An 11,273-nucleotide genomic window follows, 5' to 3' on the forward strand; every position below is an offset into this window, starting at 1 on the left:
AGAAGTGATAAACATAGTTTTAAAATTTCAAGTCATCAGATATTTGTTGTAGAGCAGGCTCTCTTCTACACAGTAGAAATACAAGAAAGAATGAGATCTATTTCCTTCTTTCAGGGACCTAGAAGTCTAGTTTTTGTAAGAAATATTTTTTTGATGTTGCCTAGGAAAGAACTAGAACTTAATGATTTGGAAACAAGGGTCACATTCTTGCTGCTTATAATAATGAAATGCACAGAATAAAAAATGTCCTTTGTATTTTAGCATAAATAATCTGTGGCCCTCCTTTCTGACAATGATTGGATAGCTGTGCCAATTATCTACTGAAAGCCAATCCTAGTAATAAGAAAACCAGACTCTCTGCATGTAGGAGAAGGCTTATTTTTACCTCCTTTTAATTGAGGGGGAGCAGAGAGGGGAACAGGGGCATTCCCCATAGCCAGGTCATTCATAAGTATACCCACCAAGTCATGGTAAAAGGAAAATCCATCAGGAAGATTTAACAATTATAAACATATATGCCCCTAACATGAGAGCACCAAATACATGGAACAAAAACTGACAGGAATGAAGGGAGAAATAGATAATTCAATAATAACAGAGATTTCAATATTCTACTTTCAATAATGTATAGAATAACTAGGCAAGAAGATCAAAAAACTTCCCTAGTTATGAATTAATGCATTAATTTCAACAAGGGTGCCAAGACTATTCAATGGGGAAAGAAGAGTCTTTCCAACAAATAGTGCTGAGACAACTGGCTATCTACATGTAAAAGAATAAAGTAGGACCCTTTCCTCACACCATATGCAAAAATTAACTCAAAATGGATCAAAGACCTAAACGTAAAATGTGTTAAACCATAAAACTCTTAGGAGAAGACATAGAAGTAAATTTCATGACCTCAGATTTGGTGATGGATTCTTAGATATGACATCAAAAGCATGAGCAGCAAAAGAAAAAGTAGGACACCATTAAGAAAGTGAAAAGTGACCCACAGTATAGGAGAAAATATTTGCAAACCATACATCTTATAAGGGATGGGTTAAAGAACTCTTACAATTCAATAATAAAAGTATTAATAACCCAATTTTTTAAATGGGCAGAGATTCTAAATAGACATTTCTCCAAAGAACATATACAGCTGGAAAACAAGCACATGAAAAGATGCTCAACATCATTATTTATTAGGGAAATCCACATAAAAATACAATGAGATACTTTACACATACTAGGATGGTTAGAATCAAAAAGTGAAATAATAACAAGTGTTGGTGGAAATGTGTAGAAATTGGAACCCTCATACGCTGCCAGTGGAAAAGTAAAATAGCACAGCCACTTTGGAAAACAGGCTGGCAATTTCTCGAACAATTAAACATAGAGTTGCCATATAACACAGCAATTCAACTCATACCCAAGAGATATGAAAACATATGGCCACACAAATACTTGTACAGGAATGTTTATAACAGGCTTATTCATAATACCCAAAGGTGAATACAACCCAAATGCCCATCAACTGATAAATACGTAAACAAAATGTGGTATACCCAATCAATGAAATCTTATTTAGCCATAAAAAGGAGTGAAGTATTTGATCCATGCCATAAAAATGGATGAACCTTAAAGACATTATGCTAAGTGAAAGAAGCCAGTCACAAAAGACCATATAGTATATGACTCTATTTATATGAAATGCAAAACAAGTATAAACCGTATCCATTATCACAGAAGGTTCTATTGGACAGTACTGGTCTGTTGAATAGTAATAGAAAGGCTTGTTATCCTTTATGTATGAATAGTTTCTAAGAAGTCTTGTAAGAGTTGGAAGAACTACTACAAGTTAAATTCCTAGGTAAGAATTTGAGATGTAGAGAGATTTGACTTTAGAGAGAAGGTGATGTGATAAAAGCATAAAGAGATTTGGTGATGCTACACTGCTAGCTTTGAAGACAGAGGAAGGGGCCGTGAGCCAAGGAATGCAAGAAATGCAGCCCTAGAAGCTGGAAAATTCAGGAAATGGATTCTTCCCTAGAGCTTCTGGAGCGAATGTGGACCTGCTGACACCTTGACTTTAGTCCAGTGAAACTGATTTTGGAACACTGACCTCCAGAACCATAAGAGAATAAATATGTATTGTTTTAAGCCACTAATTTTGTGACAATCTGTGACAGAAAGTAGTAGAAAACTGATACATGGAGGCTGTAGGGGAGAATCAGTTTCTTGCCTTTCCAGCTTCTAGAGGCTACCTACATTCCTTAGCTCATAATCCCTTCTCTATCTTCAAAGTTAGCCATGACAAGTCAAGTCCTTCTCATAAGGCATCACTCTGATCACGTCTCCCCCATCTTCCATTTTTAAGAACACTTGTGATTACATTGGGCTCACCCAGATCATGCAGGATAATATCGTTGTATTAAGGTCAGCTGATTAGCAACCTCAATTCCATCTGCAACCTTAATTGTCCTTTGCCGTGTAAGGTAAAATATTCACAGCTCCAGAAATTAGGAAGTGGACATCTTTGTGAGGCCATTGCTCTGCTCACAATGGGTTAATCATTCTCTTAATAAAATTGAATATGTTAATCAACACTCTGGGTTGGATAGTTCCACACCTCTATCCAGAAATGGAAAGAAAGTAAAATATTCAGGTCTCTGTCTGGTTGGATTGGACTGGAATGGGGATGAGTGAGTGATAAGATTCAAGGATGACTCCACAATAGGAACTGTGGATGCACAGAAGAGCAAGAGATTGGGGATGATGATTCTGCGTTTGGACATTTTAAATTTGAAATGCCTATGGCATTTGCAGCTGAAAATGCCCAGTAGGCAGTTTTCTGTGAGTATATGGAAGGGTGATGCTCAGTTAAGAGGTTTGGGTTGGAGATGGATTTGGGAGTCATTAGTATAGGTGGTAGCTGAAACCATGCGAGTGAGGTATGTTGAGCAGAGCAGAAGGAGAGTAAGAAGCAGAAAGAGCAGTGAGCTGAAGATGGAATGGGAGGGAACTTCCCACTGTAGAGGAAGCTATACTGCACTGTCACAGTTCCCCCCTTCACAACCAGGGCACTCACTTCCCCAGCTGCTGGGACCACTGCCTACTGATGGCTCACAGCTATATGACATCCATATCACTTCTCTAGAATTGCCCTCCGCCCAAGGGAGATGCTTTGCCCTACTTTGAGCCCATTCTCTGGGGAAATCCTTCATCCAACGAATGATCAGTGTGGAAATACAAAGCCTTGGCCTCTTTGCCTCAGTTTGTGACATCGATTAAGAGCTACCTTAATTCAAGAACTCTCTGTAGGATCAGCTGAGGCCTCTGTTGCAATTGCATAGCAGTTCAACTTCTCCCCTGCCCAGTCCCACCTCTCCCACAGATAATCTTCCTGAGAGCACTCCAAAAAAACCCACCTGTACACATCTCCATTTTAGTGTCCATTTCCAGGGGATTCTAATGCTAATACACTCACATTCAGTGGGAGGGTAGAAAAAGTTAATTCCGTGGAAGGGACAGTAAAGTAATGATTTACAACAGAAGAACAAAGAGAATCAAGAGAGTATAGAGTCTTTGAACCAAGGAACTGTAGAGAGTTCCCAGAGGAAATTGTGATAAACAGTGTCACATGCTGCAGAGATGTTCAGTGAGATAATGACTGGAAAATGATGAGGGAAGAAGCCAAACTGAAGTGTGTGGATGACTCAATAAAGGATAAGAAAGAGGAGACAGGAGTCAGTGACTGTAGACTACACTTCTGCAAAGTTCGGACGTTGGGGCTGGATTCAGAATGGAAAGGAGCCAGAGAGGAACACAGGGACAAGAGATGGGGGAAGCTCAAGCATTTTTAAGGTACATTCATTCGTTTTTTAAAAATAAATATCTAATAAATTAATTAACTTTTAATAAGTTAATAAATATTTGTCTACTCTCTGTAAGTCAGGGGTATATGCAAGGGATGCAACCACCCATGAGGTATTCAATCTGCCGTCAAGGAGCTTGCTGTCTGAGCGAATGTCACCAGAGGAAGCTGACTAAGGACAAATGATTAAGGACTGCCAGGCAGCATGAAGGCTCCAGCTCATTTTATAGTGGAATCAATCTGCATGGCAATAAGTCTGTTGTGCTTCAGAGCTTAACATCTGAGAGGCAGGGCAGAGGAACATTCATTAAAGATTGGTTGGGTTTTGTAGAGTGAAATGTTCAGTTGACCAATCTTGTTATCCAGGGGGAAAAGGCCAGAAAGGAGCTAAAAGGATGGAGAGAAAATTTCACCAAAGGGTTTTTCTAGATCAAAAATCTGCATTGTTGGGCTTCCCTGGTGGCGCAGTGGTTGAGAGTCTGCCTGCCGATGCAGGGGACCCGGGTTCGTGCCCCGGTCCGGGAAGATCCCACATGCCGCGGAGCGGCTGGGCCCGTGAGCCATGGCCGCTGAGCCTGCGCATCCGGAGCCTGTGCTCTGCAACGGGAGAGGCCACAACAGTGAGAGGCCTGCGTACCACAAAAAAAAAAAAATCTGCATTGTTGTGAGATCATGAGAGAATTGTAAATGATATATGAGACGTAGTCAGAGACTGAGTTTTGGAGTTTAAGGCTTCTGAGGTCTATAGCCTGGTTCATTGGTCTACCAGGATGTTGTGCTATTTTAGCATTATGGCAGGGTTTAAGGTGAAGATAAATGATGTAAATGAAGACTCAGTGTCTTTACTGAGTGTGAGAGAGGGATCCAGAGGTCAGTAGAGGGGAAGAGGGGAATGATCAGGGAGCTTGACCTCAAGCAGATGAAGTATTAATAGTTATGTCCACCGAAATAAATAGATGAAAATTTGGAGGAGATGGGGGCCTCTATTAACATTGGAGCAAGAGTTCCAGGGTGCACAGTGAAAAAGATGGGAGGAAGGTGATTGTTTGGAAGAATCTTGGGAGCAGATGTTCAGGATAGTAGGGAGATGAGGGCATAAAGACAGGTTGGAGCTTGTGGAACTTCCCTTTCCTGAGGGCCATAGAGCTTAGAAATATGGTTGAAAGTGACTGACCTCAAATGAGTTAACTTGGGACAAGTTGTCTTGAGCCAGGAAAAGTAAACTGCATTTGCCAGAGGCAATTAATTATTATAGCCGGTAAAGTCAAAGGGAGGTTTCTGGATCAAGTACAAGAGACAAAAGTGTATTAAATTTTGACGATGGACGAAGTTGAATTTTTTAAATTAAAAATATTAAGTTTTCTTTTATATTATATTTTATTGTCTGTTAATTTTTGTTGATAAATTGAAAAGAAAAACTAAAAAACTTTGTGCCTGACCAAAGTACATTAAAATCATTTTTTTTAAATCTCTGAAGTTAATATAAACAATATTATACAGTGGGATAGGGAGAACTTTTACTTCAGTAGATTAAATAGAAATTAAATAATGGAGTTTGCTTATTAACAGGCCCAAATTAATGCTCTTGGGCTTTAACTTTGTGCTAAGTTAATGACCAATTCTTGATCAGAATCCCGATTTTGTACAGATTTCCATTTTCACCCTCTTCAACACACTCCTCACAGGTTTGGAAATGGAACCTGTGATGGTTAGTTTTATGTGCCAACTTTGGTAGGCTATAGTATAATATTCAATTATCTAACCAAGTACTAATCTAGGTGTTGCTGTGTAGTATTTTGTAGACGAGGTTAGCACTATGACTTGATCTTAAGGGGATTATCTTTGTGATATATACCTATATCTATATTTCTCTCTAGATATATAATCACTTCTTGTGATTATCCTTGTAATGTCTATCTGTCTATCTATCTTCCCTATCATTTTAACCTTGTGTCAGTAATTGACCGTCATTTGACCCAGATTGAATGAATGAAGTGTGAGGAAATGTTTGATCTGGAATTCTGGAGAAGTTCTTTGTTATAATTCTGTGAAAGTTTCCAGAAGTACCTGCTTCTTTCTTCCTCTGACAGTATGAGGCTTGGAATGGCAGCAGCCCTTTCACCGTCAGGTTGAGCATGAAACCAACAGACAAAGAAGGCAGAGCCAGGACGCTCGCAGAGACATGGAGCTGGGGCTGCTGGCTTAAATCAGCCCTGAAGCCTGTCTTGCCTCTGGGATTCATTTTCCAAACCATGTGTTTCCTCACTGTTTACGTTGTAGTTTGGTTTTCTGAGATCTGCAGCCAAAATTATTCTACTTAATACAACGCTTTTCCTTAAGGTAAGTTCTTTAGGACATTAAGAAGCTAGTGTGTCTGGTCTGTCAGTTGAGATTCATGTCCTGTGTGGATGTTTTACAATATTTGCTTATTAGGGATTAAAAAACTGGTAATATAAATCAAAGTGTAGCTTTTAATGGAATCTTTGCAAGTTAAATAACAGTTATTTGTAAGGTTTCAATGTGTTCTGTTAATTTGTTTTAGAAGTATTAAGATTCTTAAGGACTTCCCTGGTGGTCCAGTGGTTAAGACTCAGCGCTCCCAATGCAGGGGGCCTGGGTTCGATCCCTGGCCAGGGAACTAGATCCCACATGCTGCAACTAAGAGCCCGCGTGCTGCAACTAAAGATCCTGCATGCCACAATGAAGGCCCAGTGCAGCCTAATAAATAAATACATATTAAAAAAAAAAGATTCTTAAGATTCCAGTGGACTTATAATAATGTACCCAATCTTTAAATGTCATGTCACCGACAAAGCACAGAACTTGGAAATTATTTGATACTGTGGCAATAGTGCACACTTATTAGAATTAGTTTATCTGGCAGATATATCTTGTAGGTAATATGGATATCATTAAAAATGCTAAAGAAAACAGCAAAATAGGGCTGCCCCCAGAATAGGGAAAACGATTAATTACCTTGGAGAGTGGAGGAGAAGAGACGGTTTCCTATAACATAAAATGAGACCTAGAAAACCTAAATGGCACAGCAGTCTTTCTGCTCTGTTCCAGAATGAATTTAATCTAGAGCTTAAATTATATGTTTAAGTTCTTATTATTCAAGGTCCCTTTAATTATCATGCCTTTAACATTCCCAGTCATGGACTTCCCTGGTGGCGCAGTGGTTAAGAATCCGCTTGCCAATGCAGGGGACACGGGTTCGATCCCTGGTCTGGGAAGATCCCACATGCCTGGGAGAAACTAAGCCCGTGCGCCACAACTACTGAGCCCATGCACCGCGAAGACTGAAGCTTGAGCATCTAGAGCCCATGCTCTGCAACAAGAGAAGCCACCGCCATGAGAAACCTGCACGCAGCAATGAAGAGTAGCCTCCGCTCGCCGCAACGAGGACCCAACGCAGCCAAAAAATACATCTATATTTCAAGTCCTTTTACACAGCAGCTCTTAATTACCAGTATGCCTGTAGGGGATGTTGCTCTCTTTCTCTCTCTCCCTCCCCAAGGTAAACTTCAAAAATTAATTGTTGATTGTTTTTTTAGATGAATGTAAAAACTTATATTAGATGAAAGTTTTATTCAGCTTGGATTTGCATAAAGAACTCTAGAAATCAATAAGACTGAATTGATTCTTGCTTTCCCTCACCAATCTTCTCATACTCCAGATTCATCTGAGCCAGCAAATGTCACTGCCTTTGGCCAAGTAGCTCTCTGCAGAAACCTGGAAGACATCTTTGACACCTGTTTCTCCTTCCCTCTCACATCCAATCCCGTCACCAAGTCCTGTCAATTCTACTTCTATAGTGTGTCAAACGTAATCCTCGCTATTTTCGCTGTGCTCATTCTGACAGGAATTACTTAATTTTCTTCCAAAGAACTAGTCTCCCAACTAAACTACCCAATTCTCTCTCACACTTCTGTTATTCCATTCTCCTGAGCAGCCAGAGTGAGTCATTAAAATACAGTCTGATCATATCAATCCCTTGCCTAAAGTACTTCAATAGCTTTTTTCCCGTTTATGATAAAGTCTACAATCGTTAACATGGCATCAGAAGCCCTGCCTGATCTGCCTCTACTGTTCTATACATAAGCTCTCTTATGTTTTTGTTTTCTGTTTTTTTATTGCATGCAACAGAAACTGAATCTAATTAGTTTCTAGATACAGACACAGGAGACTATCAAGGAAAAGCTGAGCAAACAAGACTCAGGGAGGTAAAGAAACCAAGTCCTCCCCCAGGAACCTCTGCAGCAGCAGGTGGATTTGTCTCACTCGAGTGCTGACATTGATGTGATTAGTTTTCTCTCTTAAATGTGCCAAATGACCAGGAGAAAGAATCTGATTGGCTTGGCTTCTGTCAGGCTTTCACCCCTGGATCTATCTATCCCTGAATCTATCTCCACAAAAGCAGGTCTCTCTTGTTTATTACCGTATTACATGTGCCTGGCATAGAGTAGGGGCTCATTAAATATTGAACTAATTTATGTCCACCTAATTGAATAAAGGAATTGGCCATGGTCAGAAGATAGAGACAATTGATACAGACACAGCTGATGGGGGCTCACACTGGGGTGTGGAGTCCATTTCCATGGTTGAGGGTGAGGCATCCACCTCAGGAGATAACCTCTACATGTGCTCTTCAGCCTCACCTTGCTCTACTTTCCCCTCGCACCAGGAGCCTTTGGCCTTCTTTCATCCCTCGAAACTGCCAAGCTCTTTCCAAACTCAGAGTCTTTGCATATGCTATTCCCTGTGCCAGATATGTTCTTCTCCACTGTGCTGGTTATATATTTATTGCCTCTCAGCTCCAAATTTGTCCTTTTTTGTGAAAAAATATATGAGCCCTTTAAATAATTTTTGTCAGCTGATATATTAAACTTTGTCAGTAGAGGGAGTTAGAGAGACATTGCAGGAGACAAAAGTTTTCCTTCCTGGTTCTGTGCTTGGCAGGCTTCTGCAGCAAGGCCAGCGGCTTCTCCTGGTGCCCATCTTGGGCAGTTTTGTAGCACAGTGCCTCCTGTGAGATACCTCACCGTGAGCAGCTTTCCCAGCACCTTGGAGGGCGGATTTCTAGCAAGTCCCAGAGGGTAGAGTTCCAGCAAGTTCCACTGGTGTGAACTACTCTACTAGCCAGCTACCCACAGCCAGAAATTCTCCAACAAGGTCTAGGTCTCTATCCCAGGAGTAATGACTGCCCATTATCTCTGCTATTCCTCTATTCTTACTTCTTACTAGCCAATCCATTGTGACTTCAATCCCGTTAATAATTCTTTTGTTTTGGCGGTGCCTCGCGGCGTGCAGGATCTTAGTTCCTCAACCAAGATCGAACCCACGTCCCCTGCAGTGGAAGTGCGGATTCTTAACCACTGGACCACCAGGGAAGTCCCTGTTAATAATTCTTTATATCAAACTTTCCCTGTTCAAATGACCATGTAGCTTCTTTCTCTTGATTGGACACAGACTGGTATGCACCCCTTCTCTTCACCTGTCAAATTTTATTTATCCTTTAGGTGATAATATCATTTCCTCTGAGAAGACTTCTCTGATATCTCAAACCAAATTATCCCTTTTCTTTTCCTTCATAACATCTTCCACAGTTTTAAAATTATGCATTCATTTGTGTAATTATTATGTCTCTGTCTTCTCCCACTAGGTAACAGGCTCCAGGAGGGCAGTGATCATGTTTATTTTGTCTACTGCCATAAATCCAGTGCTTATTATAGTGCCTAACCCAATAATGGGTCATTAAATGAAAAAGACCTCCTTTATTGAGGTCCTGTTACATTCAAGTCACTGGTGGCAACTAAAAAAAAAAAAAAATAGAACTCAATCCCTGTTCACAGGGGGTTGACAAATTTATATGAAAGAATAAGACCCACACAAAAAATGTAAAGCAGTAAAGGGAAGGTTTCAAAAGAATGGTACAAGTTGTAAGCACTAGTAATTCAGAGGCAATCAAGAATTTATTCTTAGAAGACTTTGTATTTTGGGGGGGCTTCCCTGGTGGCACACTGGTTGAGAATCCGCCTGCCAATGCAGGGGACACGGACTCAATCTCTGGCCTGGGAGGATCCCACATGCCGCAGAGTGGCTGGGCCCGTGCGCCACAACAGATGAGCCTGGGCTCTGGAGTCCATGAGCCACAGCTGCTGAGCCTGCATGCCACAACTACTGAAGCACGTTCACCTAGAGCCCGTGCTCTCCAACGGGAGAAGACACGACAATGAGAAGCTCATGTACGGCAACGGAGACCCAACACAGCCAAAAAACAAAAAAACAAACAAATTAATTAATTAAAAAAAAAGACTTGTATTTTTTATAAAATCCCTAGAAATTAATTTCTTCTTAGCTAATTGGATTTTATCTGTTATATATCAATTGAGAGAGAAATGGTCCAAATGAGATCAATTATTTATTTTAGAAGGTACTTTTTGGTAGGTTCATAATGAGTTATTAATTTCAATGAGTTTTTAAAATCTAGCATTATATTTGTATTTGTTCTATGCATTGTAGGTTTCCTAAAGTAGAAATAATTAACTATAAAATTGGAGAAATTACTCACATTTCCTCTTTTCTAGGACTGGGTTCCTGGCTTTAAGCCCTTTCTTCAGTGTGCATTGGTGAGGGCCGGCTGTTAGCTGTTTATATCTATGGTGAGGGGCTTCTACACATGCTTACTTTGGTATGATTTTGGACAAATCACAGTATCACGTATTCTAGGATTTGGAGCAGTTAATAGTTAAATTCTGTCCAGTTTCTTCACCCGGAGATGAGGGGCTGTACTATATGTTCTCAGATCCCTTCCAATTTTCTCTGAAGACATGCACACACTTACTATCAGTTGAGCAATAATTCCCAGTGTCAGGTATGTTTCCCGCTGAAAGTCCATGGTTGTTTAATGAATCTCTGGAATTGTAAATTTTATTTAATACATATACTTAGTGAGGTTTGGCATTTTGAGATGTCAAATGCTTATAAGAATTTTGATTCTTTAGCCCACATTGATCACATAATGTAACCTTCCTGGTCTTCAGCTTCCTGATTAGAGAGTAATATATTGACAAGATAACATGAAATTTTTGTTTAATTAATAAACTTTTCCTGAGTATTTATTGCGTATCAGGCACTGTAGGAATCCCTGAGGATACAAAATTAATACCTGATTCCTGCTCCCTATGTTTAGGGAGAATTGAAGGAAGAAGAAACTGGTGTTACAAAGGTCAGCTAGAAAGCCATTGTGGTCAATTACACTATTTCCTTATGTCAACTGCAAAAAAAGTGCACAACGTGAGAGTTGTGAGTTAAGTTTTATTTGGGGCCTCATGAGGACTATAGCCTGTACTATAGATAGCTCTGAGGAACTGTCAGTGTATATATGATTTTAGTGAAGGGGGATATGTGCAGT

The sequence above is a fragment of the Monodon monoceros genome, unplaced genomic scaffold (genome assembly GCF_005190385.1).
Source record: "Monodon monoceros isolate NGI ecotype Baffin Bay Population unplaced genomic scaffold, NGI_Narwhal_1 Super_Scaffold_12, whole genome shotgun sequence".
NCBI classification, from domain to species: domain Eukaryota; kingdom Metazoa; phylum Chordata; class Mammalia; order Artiodactyla; family Monodontidae; genus Monodon; species Monodon monoceros.